Raw genomic sequence first — 10,992 nt, 5'->3', positions numbered from 1 at the left:
ATTAACTACATAAGAATTCAATTCATGAAAATGGCCAATCAAACACAAATCAAATTCAAGGATTCTAGTTTAAGAAAAAACATAATCACTAGAATAGAATCACAAATCACAAATCAAATCATATGCTTTAAGTCAAGCAATCAACATATTTTGAACAAGAACTAGAAACTAGGGTTTCTTAGCCACACATGGCTAAGAACAAATCAAACAATAATAAAGATGGAATTGATGTTAGGAACCGGACCGGGTACACGCAGCGGAAACACACTATCACACACACACAAACTCACGAAAATAAAGCAAGAAGAACACAAGGATTTTACGTTGTTCGGATTCGGTGCAAATCCTACGTCCACGGGCTGCAACTAGAGAATTTTATTAAAACTCACAAGATTACAATTGGCTTGACACTCTACACTTGATGTTCTCTCAAGTTTTTTTTGCACACAAAATATGCAAAACATACATGCATATATATAGGTATATTTGTGAGCCGCAATATACACAGGATTGCCGCAAAGATTGACTTTGAAAATTTTGCCATTCACATTAGCCGTCCAACAAATATTAAATAATTGTCCACCGACCATTTGAATATTTAATTCAAACGTTTGCCGACAACAATTGAATAATTCAATTGTTAAATGTAATGTTACATTTATGGCCCTTGAACTCTTAGGAACTTGTCAATTTGTTCAAGACTCCATAAATCTTAACAATTGAAATGTTTAATGCTTACTAAACTGAAATCAAACGTGTTTGTAATGATTTGGTCTTCTCAAAAGCTCCAAGAAATCTCCCAAAATTGCCCAAGATCGCCCCAAGCTGCTCCAAAAACCGTCTCCCCCCATAAAATGACGCTTTCTCCTGTTTTAATTAATGTTCACGTGCATGCCATAAGGCCATGCGTTTTTGGCATGGCCATGCCTTTTTCCCATGTGTTTTTGGCATGGCCCATGGTTTTTGCTAAAAATCAAATAAGTCTTCAGTGTTGGCTCCATCTTCAGTCTAGCTTCACCACGAGTCATGTTGCTCAAATATAAGGTGATAAAGGACAAACACGACCCGTGTCAGTGTGACAAGAACCGCATTTCAAACGTAGTCCTTTGCTATGATGACAATGCAACAATGACTCGAGTTATGTCTTCATGCTTTCCTCCATGGAATGGCCGGTTTATCTTCTCTTCATGCTCCAAAGCTCCATGCTCCAAGCTCCAAGCTCCATAATGCCTACAAAATAAATCAAAAATGGTGAAGTACCAGACATTCTTGATGAAATATGCAATTGCCCTTATAATCAACTAAATGCAAGAATTATGAAGTAGAATGCTATGAAAGGACAAAAATAAACATGCAAATCAGGTGCATAAAATACACCTATCAAACCTCCCCAAGCTTAGATCTTTCTTGTCCTCAAGAAAGAACAAAATTAAGAATCACCCTAGAGAAGACGATAGACAACTAAAAAGAAACTAAGATGAAAAGAACGAAAGAAAACTTAATGAAAATAACATATGTACAAAAAGTTTTTTTTTTCAAACATTAATGCAATAAACAAAACAAAACGAACAGATTCAATCTAATTAGCCTCACTGTGTCATACAGTCGAAAGTGTACCTGTCGTGCCTTGAGATAACTTGACATTAACCCCACAAAGATATATAACATTGAAAACAAGATTTTTAGCCACTCCCTAACACAACTCAACAAAATCAAAAGTACAACACTTGTTCACTTTTTCAGGTATTGGGTTAGCACATGGAACAAATTATGGTCTTACTCTCGTGAAAACATGTGATGAAAAACATGCTCAATCATTTTCATTTTACAAAGCATGACAATGACCGACTCCAGCTATTTGTTGACTAACAACAATCTTTTTCTAAAAAATATTTTCTAAAAATTCCCTAATATTTACCCAGATTCGTTACTTGTTTCAAACCACTTACACCAGTCAAAGTAGTTTACAGTCAGTCCCAACGTCATAAATTCAAGTCCAAGTCCAAAGGAATCTTTTGGTAGCCAAGCATTTTTCCTAAACATATTATTCAATTAAACTATAAACATAAATATATACAAACTATCTAATTATATTTTCCTACAAATAAAGCTCATGACTTTCTTTGAAATCCATGTAGCGGGCTTCCAACCAACACATCCAGACCAGATGACCTTGGTGTGCTAGATTTAAAGAGATCCCTCGGGTTTACTTGCCCGAACCTCAAAGGCCACAGATTAGTTTTATTTGAATATCTACACATATCTATATATTTTTTTGTTATTATTAAGTTCATGACTTTCTATGGAACCCGTGTAGCGAACTTTCAACCCAATCAGTCCCAAACAATTCAACTTTAGGCAATTAGGTGTAGAACACCCCTCGAGGTTTACTGATTTGAGTCCCAAAGGTCACATATTAACTTAATAATATTTTTATTTATTTATTTATTTTTTTAGTTTTTTTTTGCTAGGCTTATTTCCTTATTTTTTCGTCCCTGACTCTTCCTATTGTTGAGACTGATGTAAACGCGCAAAGACCCGTAAGTATAGTTGGAAACAATGTCCCCAAGCAGGGTACTTAGAAGGGAATAGGCAGGAAAGACTTTTTAGAGCGCTGGAGGATTCGATTCACTAAAATTTTATATTCATTTTATGGCTCTTTTGAATTTGGAGTTCGGATATGAATGAGCACTTACTACTCATAAGACCAGTCGTGTGTTCCACGGGCTAAACTATATCTGTCGTTATGCTTCGGTGTTGATGACCTTATCATTTTTTGTTTTGCACGAGTAGCTTCGGGAGACGTGTTCGTGTGATTTTTTTGCTTCAAGATTTTTAATGAAAAACGAACAAGTTCTCATCTCAAGCCAAGACTAATTTACCACTTCAACTGATTCAAGAAGATTAGGTTCCTTTAGATTGATTTTTTTGATGAAATGCATGTGGAAACTAGAACCTAATGTACAAAGACCCCTCCCAAGCTTAAGATTTAGCATCACCCTCGATGCTCGGAGAGGGTAGGGCAACCTACTGACCGCGGGGGGCCCAACGCTGCATGAACTGCATAGCTTCTTGCACTGTTTGTGTCAATTGCTGAACGGAAGCATTGGTTGCAGACAAATCAACGCGAATGTTGGCAACAACTTGATCAAGGTGATCAAAACGCCTCATGTATGTGTCATGGTACTGAGTCGCCCGCCGGGTGTAGAAGTAACGTGCAGTCTCTACCAGGGCAATATAAGTGGATCCCCCTGCAGTTGGAGCAGTGGAGTGAGCGGGAGGAATAGGGATGTCGTCTTCGTGGCCGACGACCGGCCGCTCAGGAGCTCTCGGGATGGGTGCGGGAGCGTGTGGAATGGAATCTGCAGAAGTATTCTTTGGTAGACACCACCGAGTTTGAGTGATGTCCTGCTGGAGCTGGAGGGAACTGAAGTCTCCAGCAGGAACTCGGAAATGTGGCTCACCCTGCACCAACCATGTGATACTACCGTCACCTTCTCTACGGAAGAAATATGAGACTACAAGGACATTGGATGTGATGGTATTAGAGCCTTGTGTGATTTTCTCAAGATCCGAGCGCTTGCTCTCAAAAAGCTCGGCACAAGCAAGGTGGGTGGCAAGATAAGAGATAATCCCGCCACAATGGATAGGGCCAGAATCGCTGGTAGAGACCTTGAGAAGTTTGGAAGCAAGGAAGGTGCCAAAATGTGGTCTCTTCAAGCCGGTGACCATGCACCAAAGAATTTCTAACTCCATCTTACCGGCTCTGCTAACGTCTCTTGGGGGAAGACAATGTTAGCAATAATTCGGAGAGCCACCCTTAAGACCGAATGGATGATATGAGATGCTTTGGCGGATCGAGCCTCATACACATCAAGTCCCGTGATTTCCTTCCAAAAGGCTTTGGCTTAGGTTTTGAAAAGCTTATTTTTCTCTCGCATGTAGCCTAATTTAGGACCATAAGTATTGAATTTAGAAATCCCAACAAACCCACTAAGATCGTCTAGACTCGGTAAAAATTGCAAACGCATGAGACGGAATGAGAGACATTTGGCATTGTCATTGAATTCCAAAGATTGTAAGAATTCAATGGTTGTGTTTTTTATATGATTCTATTGGTGCCAAAGTGAGAAGTTTCTCTCAACCGATGTTGCTAAACAATCTAAGGACGCCATCATAAACTCCTAGTTCTTGGAGAGTGGGAATATCTACAAACCGCTGCTGAGAATATCCGCGGTCCTTCAGGTGAAGGAATCGATCACGATGCTCAAGAGAATTGTGAATAATGGTGGTGACACCATATTTGGATTCCAATTGTTCTTTTGGCTTTGGATTTTTGCGTTTTGGTATGATGACAAACCGAATTTATGACAGACAAGTGGTGACCAAAGACTAGAGCACAACTAGACAAGCACGAATGAACAATTATATGAAGCACAAGAACGGATTCACAACAATTCTAGCTAAACAAATTTAAAATCAATGTGTAAAACTTGAGATATGGAAGGGATGTACTGTTCAAACGCTTGAATTTGTGGTGTTGGCTTGTATTGTTCACTTCATCTTCAACCTCAAGAAAGCTTGAACTCTTCAATGGTGGAATGCCCAATTGGAGATGAAAGCTTCCAATCTTCCTTCCAAAATCACCTCCCCAAGCTTATTCTTCAAACCCTTTGTGGCTTAATCTAAGATTGATTGAAGAAAAATCGAGGGTTTGATTAGGGTTTAGGAGCTTCGGCGATGAAGAGTGATAGTGTAACATCTCGTATATTAAATAAATAAATAGATAAGGTTTAATATGAATAATAATCCTAAAGTAAATAATATTTAGCGGGGGTGTTGGTGTTGGGGAGCTAATTGATATAATTTTGGATTTTAGGGGTTAAATGTGTAAGCTATGGATTTAATTTGAAAAGATTTGAAAGCTTAAGGGGCTGATCGGTAATTTTGGGACCTATGATGAAAGGATTTTTGAAGATAGGGGCTGTTAGGTAAGTTTTGGACTCAAATTGAAAGAGCTTTGGAGTGATGGGGACAATATGGTAAATTTCGGATGTTATTTGAAAAGAATAAAGGGAGGAGGGACTAAAAGCGTCAATATGGCAATCTTGTGAGAATGGACGGAGGATCAAACCCGTCACCTTATTACTCCCCAAACCCTAACCATGTTTTCCCAGCCGCCATGCGTGATGACCAACCGCCACCACCTCTCCATTTGTTCGCCGCTCCGATCAGATAGGGCTGCCAGCTGCCTTGCCGCTGAGCATCACCATAGCATGTTTGCTGCCGAAGACGAAGGGAGAAGCTGGAACTCGAACCAAACCTCGCAAACTGCCTCCACCGGTGGCTGTGAAGACCGGCGAGTTCGTGTTGCTGCTGCATCTTTTTCCGCCGGTAAGGTATCCTCTTCTTTTCTTTCGTCATCTTCTCAAGTCCCGTTGCCATCGTTGCTCCGGGCAGCTTCTTTCTGTTGAAACCTTCGGCTGCCGTCTGCCACCATAAGGGTGGCAGTGTAGTGCGTGTCCCGGTGTGTGTGGTGCGTGTTGAGCTTAGGGTGGCGAAGGAAACTTGTCCAGTCGAATATGTGTATATGTATAGGCTGCCGGAAAGCCGCAACAACCACCATGGCAGCCAACCATTGTGGCTGCTGCCCCTATTTTCGTTTCTGCCACCGTGTTGTCGCCTCCTGCCACCACCAGCCACCGTGGAGGGTGGATGTGTGTGTGTACATTATGTGTAAAGTGTTATATGCAATTTTTGAGTCAATATTTCAAGCCACCACCATTGGAAATGGTGGCCGCCGTCGTGAGCCGCCACTGATCACCACTACCTGAGGTGGTAGTGGGTGGTGCTTGGCATAATGAACCTTAATCGGCCCAAATGCTTGATCTGGGCTAGTTGGATGGTTATTGGGCTAAAAACCCTAATTAGGGTTTAGAAAACCCTAATTTTGGGGTTGTGGGTTTGGACCTATTGGGACCCGCGTTTGGACCAGTGGACTGGAGTTATGACTCATGCCGATTCCATTGTATAATGTCTTAGTGGAATAATGGACTTAATGAGTTAAGTCCTTAATGGTTTAAGTGAGAACACTTAACCCTAATCGTCATTTCATGTGAAAACCCTAATGTTGCTTGGGCCTTGAGTTGGGCCTTCCTTTTTGGGCTTTGGTGATTGGGCTATTGATGGGCTTTAGGGTAAGTCCCATATAACGGTTTGAGCCCAATGCGTAAAATTGGGCCATAGTTGGACCTTTAGTGGACCTTTGTGGGCCCATTTGGCATTGGGCCTTGGTGGGCCCAATGGGCTTGAGTTATTTATGGAGCGGGTTGGTGGACCATATTTAGACCTAATATGTGAAGGTTGGTCTTAAATCCTAATGTGGTTAATTATGGGTTTGGCTTAGAGTTAGAGGCCGAAGTACAGCAGCAACAGTTATAGGATCTGTTCGCCATCCGAGGTGAGTCTTCTCACTATACTTAACTGTGGTGATTTGTGTGTGACCGGAGGGTCTTATTCACACTATTGACTGGAGGGTCTTAGTACATATGGACCGGAGGGTCTTAGTACGTTATTGACCGGAGGGTCTCAGTACATATAGACCGGAGGGTCTTAGTACATTATCGACCGAAGGGTCTTACTTGTTAAAATGTGTTATCGTGCATACTGTCTTTTTGTTGGAATAGTGTCCAAGGTCATTAACTGTTGGTAATATTTCTAATAATAGCAGGGTCCTTTTGCGTTGCCCTCAAGACCCAAATTGAGTAGAATAAATAAAGGAGAAATTGGTTTATTAATTATTATGGTTAATAATTAATTATAAACTAACTGGAAATATATTATGGGAATTAATTAATCGTTTAATTAATTAAAGGGTTGAATGTTCATTAATCGATAGTTGGTTAATCAGGAATGTTCCAGAACCCTTATGGGATTAGGGTTGGATGAAATTCACTCCATCCCACATGGGAAAAGAGTGAAATTTCGTGGTTAGGCCTCCATCCCACATGGGAAGGAGTACTAAACCCTAGGAGGCATCCAAGGCTATAAATAGGGCCTTAGGGATTCTATTCCTCCTTGTACCTTGGCTTGAGGTTTCGCCAACCCTTCTTCCTTCCCCTCTTAGGGACGATTTCTAACCCCTTTGGGTTTGTGAAATTGACCCTTCTCCTAGTTATTTTTATTCCACTCTTTGGTGTCATTGGGTGTGATACCATTAGAGGGATTCTGGTTTGGATCCTTTCATCCAAGCAACTTCATGGAGGTTCAAGATCTCAAGCATGGAGATCAAGGGCTACATAAGAGGTATGTTTTCTTACTTATGTTTTGTTTTTCTAGGGTTGATGTAATTATCATGAAGCCATAGATCCATAGGATGCATGTACACTTAGGTATATCGTTGTTTCGATTTTTCCGTTGCCTAGTTTTAGAGTGTATTTGATGCATAGAAAACCCAACACTTTTTGACTTATGCTGTTATAGTAATCTGTGTATATGTTGATCTTATGTATCTCTGAACTCAAACTAAGGATTTGAGAAAATTTTCTAAAAAGAAATGATTTTTTTTAAAACGAGTAAGAGTTTTAAAGAGAAAACGAGATGGAGCAGTGTGTACAATCAGCCAAAGCCCGAACGGTGATTTCCCAAAATACCATTATTTGTTTGTATTATGAGATGTTTATGAGATATTAGAGCTGCATGTAGATGATAGGCTAGGTATTTCAGAAATTAGGGCTAGAGTTGCCTGATTCATGATGCCTTAGCCTAAGGGATGGTATTAATTGATATTATCTGCTATTTGCTCTGTACGTGCTGAGTAGAAGTACCTAGCAGGAATATTTTAGAGGGAGTATTGAGTAGAGGAGTAATCTAGGAGAGATACCTAGAAGAGCATTTGAGGAATCTACTGAGAGAGTAGCTAGAGATCCATGAGAGGTAGAATTACCTGAGTTCGGTGATGCCTTTTGAGTTATGAGAAGAGCGAGTGGAGTGGTATGCTAGAGTGGTTTCATGTGCTTGTTATTCGATGCCCGAATGTTGCTTGCTTTGTGCTTTGTGGAACTCTCGAATGATAGGAGTCAACTACTAAGTGAATATGACGATATTCAGGAGGTAGATGGCTGACATCACGAGAAGTTCTTCAGCAGCTGATGGCAGAGAAGTGTGAGAACCTAGAGAGTAATCCTAGTCCGATGAGTACGCTGTTTAGAGGCGAGTATTCGCTAGAGGGTGAGCATGTGTAATGGGAATGGTGATCGTGAAGGTTGAACAGTTACTTAGAAAATCTGGGACGCTCCGTGTGGAAAGTATGGGTAGATGTGGCAGGTAGTAAAGGCCCGTACTACTGAAAGCAGAGGACCCATACTCGAAACAGGGACAATTCCAAAAGTTCTAAGTAGCAGGATGAGGAGAAATAACATGGTTCGGGTACCATGATTCGTAGCAGAGTGTGCTTTCGCCTTTATCAATTATCCGGTTGTGATTATTCAGACTGGGAGTGGGTATGGTAGATTGCGGGGCCAGAGGGCCATGTCGGTTGAGTTTAATGGAGTATGCTCTGGGTGGGAAAATATGAGTTTAGATCTCGAGAGTTTTGACTGGTGAGGTGCCAGTTGGAGTCGCAAGACTCAAATAAGGGGTGGAGATGATGCATCGTGGAGGATTGCAGTTTGAGTTGAGTGGTCGGGCGATGGCCTGTGATGTCAAGTTCTATATTGAGGATTATATTGTTCCTGTTCCCATTTTGGAGAGGATGGGTGAGTGAGTTTCTGATGTCAGAGATTAGAAGAAGACCCTGTGGGGCACCAAGTAGATGCAATATTGGCACCAAGAGTATTTTGTTGTATGAGAGCATTGGGTTACATTCTAATGCCAGGAAGGAGTTATCAGTGGGGACTGTGATAGCGAGGGCTCGAGTATGCCTTGTTTGAGCTTGGTACGTCGTATATCAGCAAATGTTGCAGGAAAACGAGAGGAGTATATCGAGTTGTCGGCTTTCATGGCTATGCAGCAGATCGACGGTGAGAGTGAGGTCTTGTAACACCGCAAATTTCAAACAAATTTTTCGTTTTAAAATCATATAATTCTCATATCACATTTCACAAAATCTCATTTATTTAGTTTACAAACGCATCTCCATAATTGTTTGGTTAGAAATCCAGGATCCTCAAAACATAACTTTTTCCCTGGTGTGTAGAATCAAGCCGGTGCCTTCCCGCGATCCTGAGAAAAACCTGAAACACATAACACATAACACGGTAAGCACAAAGCTTAGTGAGTTCCCCAAAATAACACATACACAGATAATAAGCCTCTCATGGCTATAGCTCGTTGGACCCTCCGGTCCAGTCTCAGTGTGGACCCTCCGGTCTCACGGCTCGTTGGATCCTCCAGTCCGGTCTCAGTGTGGACCCTCCGGTCTCACGGCTCGTTGGCCGGTCCGGTTTCAGTAACACATAATATAGCATACATATATCACACAGACAAGATGCATAACTCAAGTAAACACATAAGACCCTCCGGTCACTCATATATACCACTCATGGTAAGTATAGTGAGAAGACTCACGTTGCAAGCAAGCAACAATTATCCTCGAACTCGAATCTCGTACTAGCCACTACCTAAAACATAGGGTAAATATCTCTAATTAATACTCGATTCTCGACTCAAAGTAACCAAATGTTATTCTTCTCTCTCTATCTCTTGAATTGGGTAAAAGACCATTTTACCCCTCCATAGTCTCCATTACTCATGTTGACCAAACCCTAAAGTCAATAGAAGTCAAACTCGAGTCTATGTTTGACCCGACTCGTCGAGTGCACTCTTGCGACTCGTCGAGTCCCCTCGTTTTCTCAGAAGTCTCAAGAAAGTCCAGCTCAACTCGTCGAGTTGACCCCCAACTCGCCGAGTTATCGCACGATCAAACTCATTGAGACAAACCCTCACCGACTCGTCGAGTCAGGCCATGGACTCGGCGAGTCCCTTCGATCTGATTTCTCATTCAGACGATTTAAGGCAGATCTATCACTCCAAACACTAGATCTACCATACTAAGGCTCGATTGTCACGTAAAGCTTCGATCATTACACTCATACATGGTGGTTTTGCTCCAAACTACCAATACATGTTCTCATAAGGTGTTGAACACCATACTCCTCATATGGATGAATAAAGTTGGGACTTTTGGGCTCTAGGGACCTCACAAGGTCCAGATCTGAGGTTTAAACCTCTAGATAACTTAGTATTCACGAAGTCCCAAATAATACGTGATGGAAACCCTAACCTCTCAACTCAGGAGATCTAACCAAATAAAGGGGAAAGGTTCAAGATTTATACCTTCCTCTTGAACCTCTGGACAAAATGGCCTGAACCCCCAATAACTCCTTCTTGTTCCTTGCTGAATAAACTCATCTTCCTCCTCAAAGATGCACTAAAATCCTTCAAGGCTAACTTGGAGACTCTCTTAGCTCACTACACTTGTTTAGGGTTTCACACAGAAGGGTTAGGCAGTTGATGAGGCAGAAATGGGGGCATAAGTTCCCTTATATAGCCCCCAACCCCAGGAAATTAGGGTTTCTTTGCCCAACACCTACTCGGCGAGTCAGCTCTCTGACTCGTCGAGTCCATTCATTAATCCTACGCGGACAACTCGACTCTACTCGACGAGTTGGACTCACAACTCGTCGAGTCACTCCATAAACCTCAAAAAAAGTAAACCCACAACAATATACCTGAAAGTCCGGATGTTACAATTATGCCCCACTTGAATTAGATTTCGCCCTCGAAATTGCCTCTCAACGTCACATAGATTGAACCCAAAAACCCAAAAAGTACCACCGAAAGGATCTCATACCAGACAGCTAACTCCCTCCATGGACACCTGAAATCAAACAGGAACTCCCAAAGCCGGAAGAGGACATACCCTTCTGCCGCTACAATACCCCTTCTGACTCTCCAGAATCTGGAAACTTTAGTGGCCTGTCACACTGTCAG

This window comes from Lactuca virosa, chromosome 4 (assembly GCF_052849685.1).
Source record: "Lactuca virosa cultivar CGN04683 chromosome 4, Lactuca_virosa_CGN04683_v6, whole genome shotgun sequence".
Taxonomy (NCBI): Eukaryota; Viridiplantae; Streptophyta; class Magnoliopsida; order Asterales; family Asteraceae; genus Lactuca; species Lactuca virosa.
Note: the sequence above shows the minus strand (reverse complement) of the source record.